Source organism: Triticum urartu, chromosome 7A (assembly GCF_056163025.1).
Source record: "Triticum urartu cultivar PI428250 chromosome 7A, HENAU_Tu73, whole genome shotgun sequence".
NCBI lineage: Eukaryota > Viridiplantae > Streptophyta > Magnoliopsida > Poales > Poaceae > Triticum > Triticum urartu.
The window spans coordinates 184,589,264-184,599,549 of NC_141879.1; the positions used below are offsets into that span (position 1 = coordinate 184,589,264).

The 10,286-nt window shown below is 48.0% G+C and overlaps 2 pseudogenes; one reads left to right on the forward strand and one right to left on the reverse strand.

Annotated features, from left to right (window-relative positions):
- Window positions 1–471: 471 nt before the first annotated feature.
- LOC147958901 (uncharacterized) lies at window positions 472–2,658 on the forward strand (annotated as a pseudogene).
- A 3,508-nt stretch (window positions 2,659–6,166) lies between these two features.
- Window positions 6,167–9,976, reverse strand: LOC125518610 (putative ubiquitin-conjugating enzyme E2 23; annotated as a pseudogene).
- Window positions 9,977–10,286: the final 310 nt, after the last annotated feature.

Genomic DNA, 10,286 nt, shown 5'->3' on the forward strand with positions numbered 1-10,286 from the left:
AGAAGAAGCAGGCTACGGTGATCGAAGAGTGGAGGAGGAAAGACATGATTATGATGGCTCCGGTGACCCAATGCTGCTACAAGACGGAGCCCGTGGTGACGGCTCCGGTGACCGAACAGAGTCCGGCCAGGTAAATATATTAGTTAAGCCTGTGATGACTAGCTAATTGATGCATTCATTGTTTTGGTATGTACACATATTAATTAACTCTCGTCTAATTCTTCTTTTTTCTAGCCCTCCGGATCGAGCACAACTTCGGTAAAGAGACGAGGCCCAAAGAAAAAGTTACGCTCGGATGAAAGGTTTGAGATCACAGAAATCGCGTGTGATGGCATGCCGATTGAACCCATCCGGACAAAGGAAGCATTTGCTGCTCAGTGCGGGGTTCTTATTAGGGACAAGATCCCGATCAGCATCCAGCAATGGTGTAAGCCTAAGAACGAAGACACTGAGGTGTCTTATGTCAATGATATGCAGAAAGATGATCTTTGGACTGAGCTGAAGGCAAATTTCACCCTACCGCCAGAGGAGGATCCGAAGAAGCTAGTTAAAGAGCAATTAATCAAGTCTCATGCTCTTAAGAAGATGGCAAACCTATTCAGGAGGTGGAAGAATGAGCTGAAAACGTTTGTCAACAAAGAAGAGACACCAGAATTCATCGGCAGATATGAGAAGATCAAAGATCACTGGCCCGCATTTGCAGCCTACAAGACATCGGAAAAGAGTAAGAAGATGTCGGCGACAAACAAGAAAAATGCTGCAAAGAAGAAGCTTCACCATCGCACAGGGTCAGGTGGCTACCTCAAAGCCCGGCCTAAGTGGGCCAAGGCTGAGAATGATCTGCTTGATAAAGGGATCGAACCAGAGACAATAAACTGGCCAGACCGTTGCCAGACTTGGTTCTTCGGGGCTGGCGGAACCTTGGACCCTGTATCAAGGAAATGCATTTGGACGGACGAGCAAATGAACATACCAGTCAATAAGCTAAAGCACTATATCGACGCAGCGCAGCAAGGGACGTTCGTTTCAGACAGAGAGAACGACGAGCTCACAATGGCCCTCAGGAATCCTGAGCACCCTGGATGGACACGAGGCACGCTAGACTCCGTTTCGTGGAATGCTGGTTTTCCGGATGCAGGCAGTTACAAATGCCAGGAGAGGAGGAAAAAAGTGGAGCATGCCCAAATTCAGACGCTGCACGAAAGGGTTCAAGCGCTAGAGGAACGAGAAGTAGCTCACAGCAAGCGACCTGCCGAAACTACCCCCGAAGCTACCCCACCATCTCAGCGGAGAAGCAGCGTGACTTCCACCGAGCTGCTTCAGTCGGAGCATGTCTTGACGGCTCCTACTAGCTACCCCGTGGATGCTATCACGGAGTCTCAACATTGCCACCTTATGACGCAATGGCAGAATTTCAAAGTCAAGGCGGCTGTCGGCTCTGTTCGACCTACTGAACCTAGTGCAACTTTTCACTGTAGTCCGATTCCAGAAGGATATGCCAGGGTGATGGTGGACGAAATAACGGAGGGATTTGAGGACCTCTAGCTTGACTACCCTACCGGTGAAGGGGAGACTCGGCTGGGTTCTTGTCTATTGACTCCATGCCTATGGCGGAAGGAGCTCATCAAGCTTCTGAACTGGACGCCTCCGCCTCCTCCTCCTCCTCCGGCGAGTCAGGGCACTCCGCCTCCTCCTCCGCCTCCTTCTCCGGCGAGTGATCAGGGCACTCAGCCTCCTTCTCCGGCGTGTGGCGGCACTCCGCCTCCTTCTCCGCCTGCGCCGGCGCGCCCGAGCAGCCAGCCTCCTCCTTCTCTGCCTCGTCAGCAAGGGCGGAAGAGACCCGCCGCCGCTCCGGCGCGTCGTAGTCCTTCTCCTTCACCTCGTAAGCAAGGAAAGAAGACAGCCGCAGCCGCTCCGTCTGCTCTACCCGCGTCTAGCAGTACAGCCAGAGGCGGGAGGCAATACAGATTCGGTCCTTCTTTGAAGACTCCAGAGAAGTTATCATACGAGAGGACCCCGGAGGAGAACGCCAAGATCGCGCGAGCCGAAGTGAGGAACTTCTTTGAAGGGGTGAAAGCAAAGAAACATCCACCTCTGGAGGAGAAGATAGATCCGGTGAAAGCGAAGCGCACTCTGGCTGCCCTGAAAAAACCAGCAAAGTCTCCGCCGAAAGGCAACTATGACCGCATTATTGCAAAGTCATTTGTCGAAGCGGGGCGGTCGGGAAGTACTGTCAGTGATCAAAGGTTAAAAGAACGACGAGCTGGGAAAAAAATTCCCCAGCTAGCGAACCAATCATGCCCCCCGCTCAAGGTGCCTACTAATGATCCGAGGATGGTGCCCGGTTATAGCAATCTTGGAGATTACCTGTCTGACAATGTACATTATGAGTTCTTGGAGGTGGAGGAACACAAATACGAGTACGGGAAGCCTCTCGTCAAAGATGAAAAATCTCTAACAACAATGATGCGAAGATTTCAGGATTGGTACATGAAAACCTGCAGAGAGTCTGGGGGGAGGAATACTTTGACGCTGAGAGTTAGAGAGGAGCATGAGCTCATTGGAATTGAACTGTTGAATGTTCCATTTGAGGAGTTCTTCCAGTTTTTCAATCAAAAGGCCCTCGATAAAGCAACGGTCACTTGCTACTGTCTGTAAGTAGTACTACTTCCGTCATTAAGTCTCTCTATATACGTCAGCTCTTTCATTGCATGTATTTATAATTATCCTCACTATATTATGCAGATTGAAGATCGCCGAATTGAAGAAAAGACAAATCGGTGATATTGGGTTCATTAACACAAATCTCATAGATGCAAACGAGGTTAAATATCGTGCTGAAGATACCGAGGCCAACTTGCTACGATTGTTGGTAATAAATGAAAACAAAGATATAATACTCTTTCCTTACAACTTCAAGTGAGTGTTACTGTCTTGTGCATATTCGGTTTCCCTTATTAGTCCAGGTTATAGTAATGTAATTGATGAGTTATGCATGCGTGCGCAGGTTCCATTATATTCTCCTAGAGATTAAGCTTGAGTAGGGACTAGTAACCGTCTTAGACTCGAGACGAAAAGATCCCCAGGAGTATGCGGACATGACTCAAATGCTCGAGAAGTTAAATCGATCATTATCCACCATATCAGCAATTTTATTTATTTCCTGATATATCAAGTAATTGTTTTCTTTGTCTGGCAGGGTTTGGAGAAAATTCATCAAAAAAGCTCCGGGACTGCCGAAGAAGCTGCAATTTAGACACCCGAAAGTAAGTACTATAGTAACATGTTTCACGCATCTCCTAGTGACTCAAGCACTAGTTTCATCAATACCATTTATAGCATGCTTGTTTATCAGTTTGATTGGCCTCTATTTCTTGTAAAATGGTTGTGGTATGAATCCGGGAATAATTACTGTGGATACTACGTTTGCGAGTCCATCCGCCACACGACCTGTGAACGAGGGTACTCTGACGAACAATATGAAGTGCGTAAGCAATAATATTCACAATTTTATTTTATTACCATCATTTGTGTTGAGTTTTATTTATTCATATATATATGTATTGACCCCCTTGTTCAAATTAGATGTTTCGGATGCGGGATGAACTCCTAGCACCAGTTCGTACGCGAGCAATTCAAGAGGAATTGGCGGCATTCTTCCTTGACCACGTGATCGCTGAAGACGGAGAATACTATATGGACCCTGTGTTCATATATAATTAGGAGATTATATTGTAAGAGATAATTATTGTATATATATAGCCAGTAGTGTCGGATAGATATACGAGAACTTGTTGTTCGACCAATCTCTCGGAGAAGGAGAGGTGGTCGATATCACTTCTCTCTGTATGCATATGTTCATGACGATCTTCTGTTTCTTTTATTTGCTTACTAGCTAGCGTGTCTAGTCCTCTTTATATACATGTATATATAGCATCGTCCAAGCACGGACATAAGAGAGGACACTTCTCTCTATTAATTAGCTAGCTAACACAATATATGAAACACCTAAATTAAACCCCCAAAACCCCAACCCCTCCCCCCCCTCCTTTCAAAAAAAATAAATAAAAACCCCAGCCCCTGAAATGCTGACGCGTGGATGCCTATTGGTCCCGGTTGGTGCCACCAACCGGGACCAAAGGTCCTCCTGCCTGGGCTCGGCGCACCGGCCACGTGAAAGCCCATCTGTCTCGGTTCGTGTAAGAACCGGGACTAAAGGGTTAGGGCATTAGTAACGACCCTTTAGTCCCGATTCACAAACCGGGACAAAAGGCCCTTATCAACCGGGACGAATGAGGGTCTTTCTATTAGTGTATGTTTGCTTGTGAAATAATGCAAAATTTGTGTTATTTGTTGAAAAAAGGGCAATCAGCCGGCCACGCCAGTATATATGGGTCGGTGTGTTAGGCACACTGCTGACCCAAATCTCAAGCGGGATGGACACCGAGCGGACGGCCGACCTAAATGGATAAAAAACAGACAAAAGCATCATCCATTTAGGTTGACGCGTTGAAGTTGCTCTGACTAGTTCAACTTCTCCAAAGAGAGTCTAACGCCCATAAGAGCATGACAGCCGCCACAGCGACACACCGAAGGCCGAATCCCTTGTGTGCTAGGCCGCCCCATGACCCTCCGTGCTCAGCCTTGGTGTAGCGCTGACGAAGGACCTCATCACGAGAGGAGCCTGCCCTGCCGCTGGCATGCGCGGGTCTGATCCGACACATCGGCAGGACGGAGATAGGAAAGGAAGGTGATGGGGCGGCGGCATGTAGTTGTCGTCCCTTCTTCTTTTTAGTATTATTGTCTTTGCACTCTAACAGTTGACACGAAATGTTGAGAACAACTCTTTGTGAGTTTAGAGATTGTTTCATGTTGATTTTGGTGAGAAGCTATGAGTACGACCACTAATTATGATGGTTCGATGTGTATACATGACCACATGTACAAATAGTGAAATGTGATTGTATGCAAATTAGGTTCGAGACAAACTTGAATCAGCCATTACAGTGACATTTGCTCTTCGACTCTTGGCATTCTCTATAGTTTCTAAGCTCCCAGAAGTTAGAGAAAATTCGTTGGGTCACGTACGTGCAGAGGGCACGCACCTGCGGAAATGCCTCCAGCCGTTGATCTGCGCCGTGATCCGAACCGATGTTCCCATTGAAGTTGGTTGAAAAATTGATGGATATTCTTTTTTGTTCAAGAACATGCAAGAGCGCTGCATGTCTTTTCCATTAAGATAGAAAAGAGAGGAGCCGAGTCACAGGATCATTACATGGCAATTCCGCCTAGGCTAACCCTATGAATACGAGACGGTATACGCATTTATTCTGTACACACATACTTCCGTCTGGAGTTGTTATACGTCTTTGTACCTGTCTGTATGCCACATCCCCCATTCTATTACATAGCTTGGTCGATGACTTCACTTCACTATTCACCTTCTTCTTCCTTGCTTCCTCCTTTTCTTCTGGTACCGTTTCATCCTGTGAGAACTTTTTTCCTCCTCTGGACTCGGGAGAAATGATTTGTAGCACGCAGGTCCGAGGGACTTGTCAGTTTTGTACTGCCTTACTGCTTCGCAAGTTCATGCCATCGTTCTTGACATGAACTCATCAGTTTGTACTGCCCTGCTGCTTCGCAAGTCCATGCCATCGTTCTTCCCATGAACTTGACACCGCATTGCTGCAGTTGTTCCATTGGTCACTATTTTCTCTTCTACTGTTTTTATATTCCCGCTATCAACAAAATATTGAAATTCACTTACATCAGACCATATTTGTAAATATACATTGAGAATTGTCTATCAAGTACAGTAGTAATATTAATTATAGTGCAAGGCAAGCACAAAGAAATTTTGAGTATGGGTCACTTCTATTTTGTATCATTAGTGCATTATTAGGTCCTCTTTGTTAAGTCGCAAAAAAAAGGTCCTCTTTGTTCATATATGATGACAAATATATATGCCTACTAACTAGGGTGAACAAAAGAAAAATGTCTGAGGTTACACATGTGTTGGGTGTCCACGCTTACCAGTGACAAACAAAGTTAAGAAGCAGCCAAATTTTACCGTGCATGCTTAAAGAGATGTATGTACATAAGGGATGGCTAGTTTAGAAGAAAAAATATTTATAATATAGCTGATCTAGTATCGTGCAACAACATATTACACCTCGGCCCCAACTTCTCTTATTGCCTCCATGAGGCTTGACACCACGTTGGTGAGTGCAAGCCTTAACCCTGCCGAGCACGGCCGCTCACTATTCTCCTCGGTGGGGCTGGCATCACTAGTGAGCGTTCCGACGATGCATCCTTGAAGGTATGCCTCGCATGCCCTAAGCACGAATCTTCCCCGGTGACGGAAGTGGTCCTTGATGAACTCCTCGAATCCCTGCGGTTGGCGACGTAACAGGTGGAGCATGGCCCGTAGGGTGAGCAAATATGCCTTCTCGTTGTAAGGCAGCGCATTGCGGCGGCCCTCTGGCGTGCCAACCAGGTCTTCGTAGCCAGCCTCATTGTAGTATGGCTGGTTATTGAGGACCAGGCCTTGGATGGACACGAGGACTTGAAGGAGGGTTGACGTCGCCGGGGACCAGACCTCGGTGCCATCACCACCAAAAGTGTTGAGCAGGCTGAGGCACACAGTGCCGGAGGCATATAGGTTGGGGTTGAGGCGGAGACCAAATGAATGGTAGTAAACTTGCGGTGGTGCGGCCGGGTAGGACAGCGGCAGTTGCAAGTCGAAAAAGAATAGCCCGTCCTGATACGGGGTCCCACTTGAACCGACAATCACCGCCCTGAGCAGGTCCATGCGATCTTCAAATGCACGCACATAGATGGTGTCTGCATATGTACGTGAAAAGTTTATTGGTACTAGTACAGTTCCATGCACGCATACGTGTAGCCATAAATAATTACTCCTTCCGTTTGAAATTAGATGATGCTCAAACAGATGTATCTAGATGTATATATCTATTTGAGCGCCAATTAATTTTGGCCGGAGAAAACCCTAGTTAGGTTTGGATGGTAATGTACCTGGTAAGTCATTCATTAGTATTTTCCATTCCTTCTGCACGGTCTTAACCCACCTCTTTTCATTGCCGCCGTCCTACAGGTCATTCCAAATGGTTAACTACATATATGAATCTGCCCGCAAAAAAAGAAACTACATATACGAATCTGTAAAAAATCTTTGCACTGGTTCAGCTATGCACCTCTATATCATACTCCCTCCGTCCTAAAATAAATGTCTTGAATTTAGTATAAATTTGTACTAGATCTAGTACAAAGTTGAGACACTTATTTTAGGACGGAGAGAGTATATAGAAACACGCTTCGAAAATACTCTTTGTTTTGTAGTGAGTAGTGTACCTGCGAGTTAATGGCTTCAAGGTAATGGTGATCTGATGGGCTCTGCACTATATCAAACCGTGACAAGCGAAACGGATCGCCACCATCACCAGTGGCATCTGTGGCCTTCTCGCCCTCATCCGGAGAGTCGTGACTACCGGCAGTTGCATCCATGCTTGTCACCGCAGTACTGGAGACAGGTATAGACACTTCGACGTTTTCACCCGCCATAGGTGACTCTGATATTGATGGCAGCGACCACTTTGCTAAATACCTCTTGCCTTGAGCCAACGTTTCGGCTGCCAATCGGGTGACTAATCGGACGACAGCACTCAAGCCCCACGACCAAGTGGTAGCACGCCCGAATTCATTTGAAAGATCATCAGGGCCTTCCATGTTGCCATGTTCTCCTTGGTTAGGATGGTAGTTGTCCTAAAATCAAATTTATGAGCAACATCGATTAGTTAAGACATAATAAGTGCAAATTTAAGGAGAGCGCACTATAAATATGTTTGATAGTTATAGTATTGACAGCATCCAATTCTCCATGTGCATCATCGGTGCCGTTGTCCTCCAACCAGTCGCCCATTTCAGCGTGCAGTTCTGTATAGCTCTCATTATTGACGACTATGATCTCATCTGGCAACACCTGAAAACCAACAAAATATACATCAAAGCAGTTATGTCTTGCCAGTAGTGGTCCGTACTGAAATATATGGCTGCATGCATATACAGAGGCCAAAACTAGTGATCCGTACTAAAATATTTGCATGGCCATCTACATACCGTTGACATGCTACCGTCACCCCATATGACTTGGACTTGACTGTCTGGAAGGCCAACAACGCGCCCAACCCATGAAAGATCAGACGCCACGGCTATGTTTTTGTGACCTCAAGTCAGTGGTTGTTGCACTAGAGTTGCACATTTACTGTCAGTTAGTCCTGGAGACAGAAGGCGGACGACGACATCACTGTAGAAAGCACGGTGGTTATAGTCTCTGCCCAGATCATATGCACTCACAGTATCGTCGCACTCGACCTCTTTGGCCTCCTCGACGCACGCCGCCGCCTTGAACCAAGACACATGCACTGTCTGGTCCTTGCAATTCAGGCTTCTAACGACACCCAAGCGTTGGGCAGTGTCATCATTGGTAGTGGTAGCACTGTGGTTATCGACAACGTACTGGCCAGGGAAGAACTCTGTGCTCGTTCATGATCTCAAAGGGCACGACGGACGTCGATGGCGCGCCATGCTGCACCGTGCCGTCCTGCCACAGCACGTCGACGGTTGTGCGCGTGTCGGAAACGCTCATGGGCAGCTCCAACTCCGTCTTCTTCCAAGCTTCTCGCCGCGTCCGCCTGTGCCGCACGAACAAAAATTTCCTCAGCTGATTCCGCTTCTTACTTCGGATTATTGTATGAGTGGATGATGGCGCATGGCAATCATCAGCCGCCGGCCACAACTCGTCCAGTTCTTCGTCCGAACTGTAGCTATCATCGGGTGAACATGCGTGGTTTTCGGCTTGGCTAGAAATTGGTGGTTCCCGGAGGAAGCAGCGGTCGGCCACGCCCCACGCGCAATCGGACGCCGGGCAGAAGAGCGTCAGGTTCCGAGGACTCTGGTAGGCCGGAGGAGCGGACTCCTGGACGAGTTGCCGGTCGGTGCCGCAGAGCGCCGACGCGAGCCAGTAGACAAGAACGCCGGCCATCTCCACTCTGCATATGGTGCCCAGCTGACGGCTGGGTTTCCAGTGGCCGTAAAGCCACCGGGAGGCCTTGAAGACGGCATACGGGTCGCCGGCGACGCGCTGTCCCGGGTAGAACCGGGTGTTGGTCTGAGGGCGGTAACGGGCCTGCTTCTCCGCCGACTGTAGCTTCTTCGACTCCGCGTCGGTGATCCTGCAGACGGCGCCGTCGTCGAACAACACGTCGACGTCGAGGGACACCTCAACGACCCGGCCGAGCCACAGCCCGGACACCACGTAGTCGCCAAGGCTGAGCCCCCTGACGCGCCGCAGGTCAGACGGCGACACGGCTCGGACGGCCGCCGCCGTTGGATCGCCGAGCTCGATCAAGTCGAGCACAGTGTTGGCGGCGGTGACTACGCCGATCTGGCCGCCGAGGTTTGACGCCGACCCGACGATCTGACCGGGGCCGAGGTAACTCCTGTCGAGGAGAGTGATGCCGCCGGCGTACCCGGTCGTGATGGCGCCGTCGACGGAGAAAATCATGAAGGTGCTGGCGGGGACGGAGCGGTTATCGGGGTTGTACGTACCGTTGGGCGGGACGACCAGACCGCGGTCCACGAACCCTCCGAGCTCTGGCTCGATCCTCACAAGGTCCAGCCAGTAAACATTGGTGGAGACGGCTGCCTCCTCGGCGGCCAAGCCCATCTTCACGATCGACCTTTGGTTGATCTCCCGGCAACTCCTCCGGATCGGGTTTGGTTGATTTGATTGATGATCCAAAAGGTTTCCTATATCAGCCAGCAGTAGTATTTGTAGCCATGAGTCCCCGGCTAGGTAAGGTATATATAGGTGATGAAATCTGTTTATACTTCTTGGCCGGGTAGGATAAACACACAGGACTTCGTGCGCGCATACACGAGTCGGATTACAATTGGACTGCAAATCTTTCCCTAATAATAATAATAATAATAATAATAATAATAATAATAATAAGCTTTATCTATATCTACGAAAAATACTAACGCCCACACGTGTGACATCTTGCATATCATCCACATGTCTTTTTTTACCACTCATTTTATCACATGTGTATAGATGACATCAGCAAGAATCTTTTTGATTTTCGGCTTAAAAATGCTTTATCTCCTAATTAAAAATTAAATTAAAAATTCGTTTTCATCATTAAATCCGTTTCGATGAGATCTTTAAAATTAGACTCCATGTTGATAAATTTCAACGAAAAAAA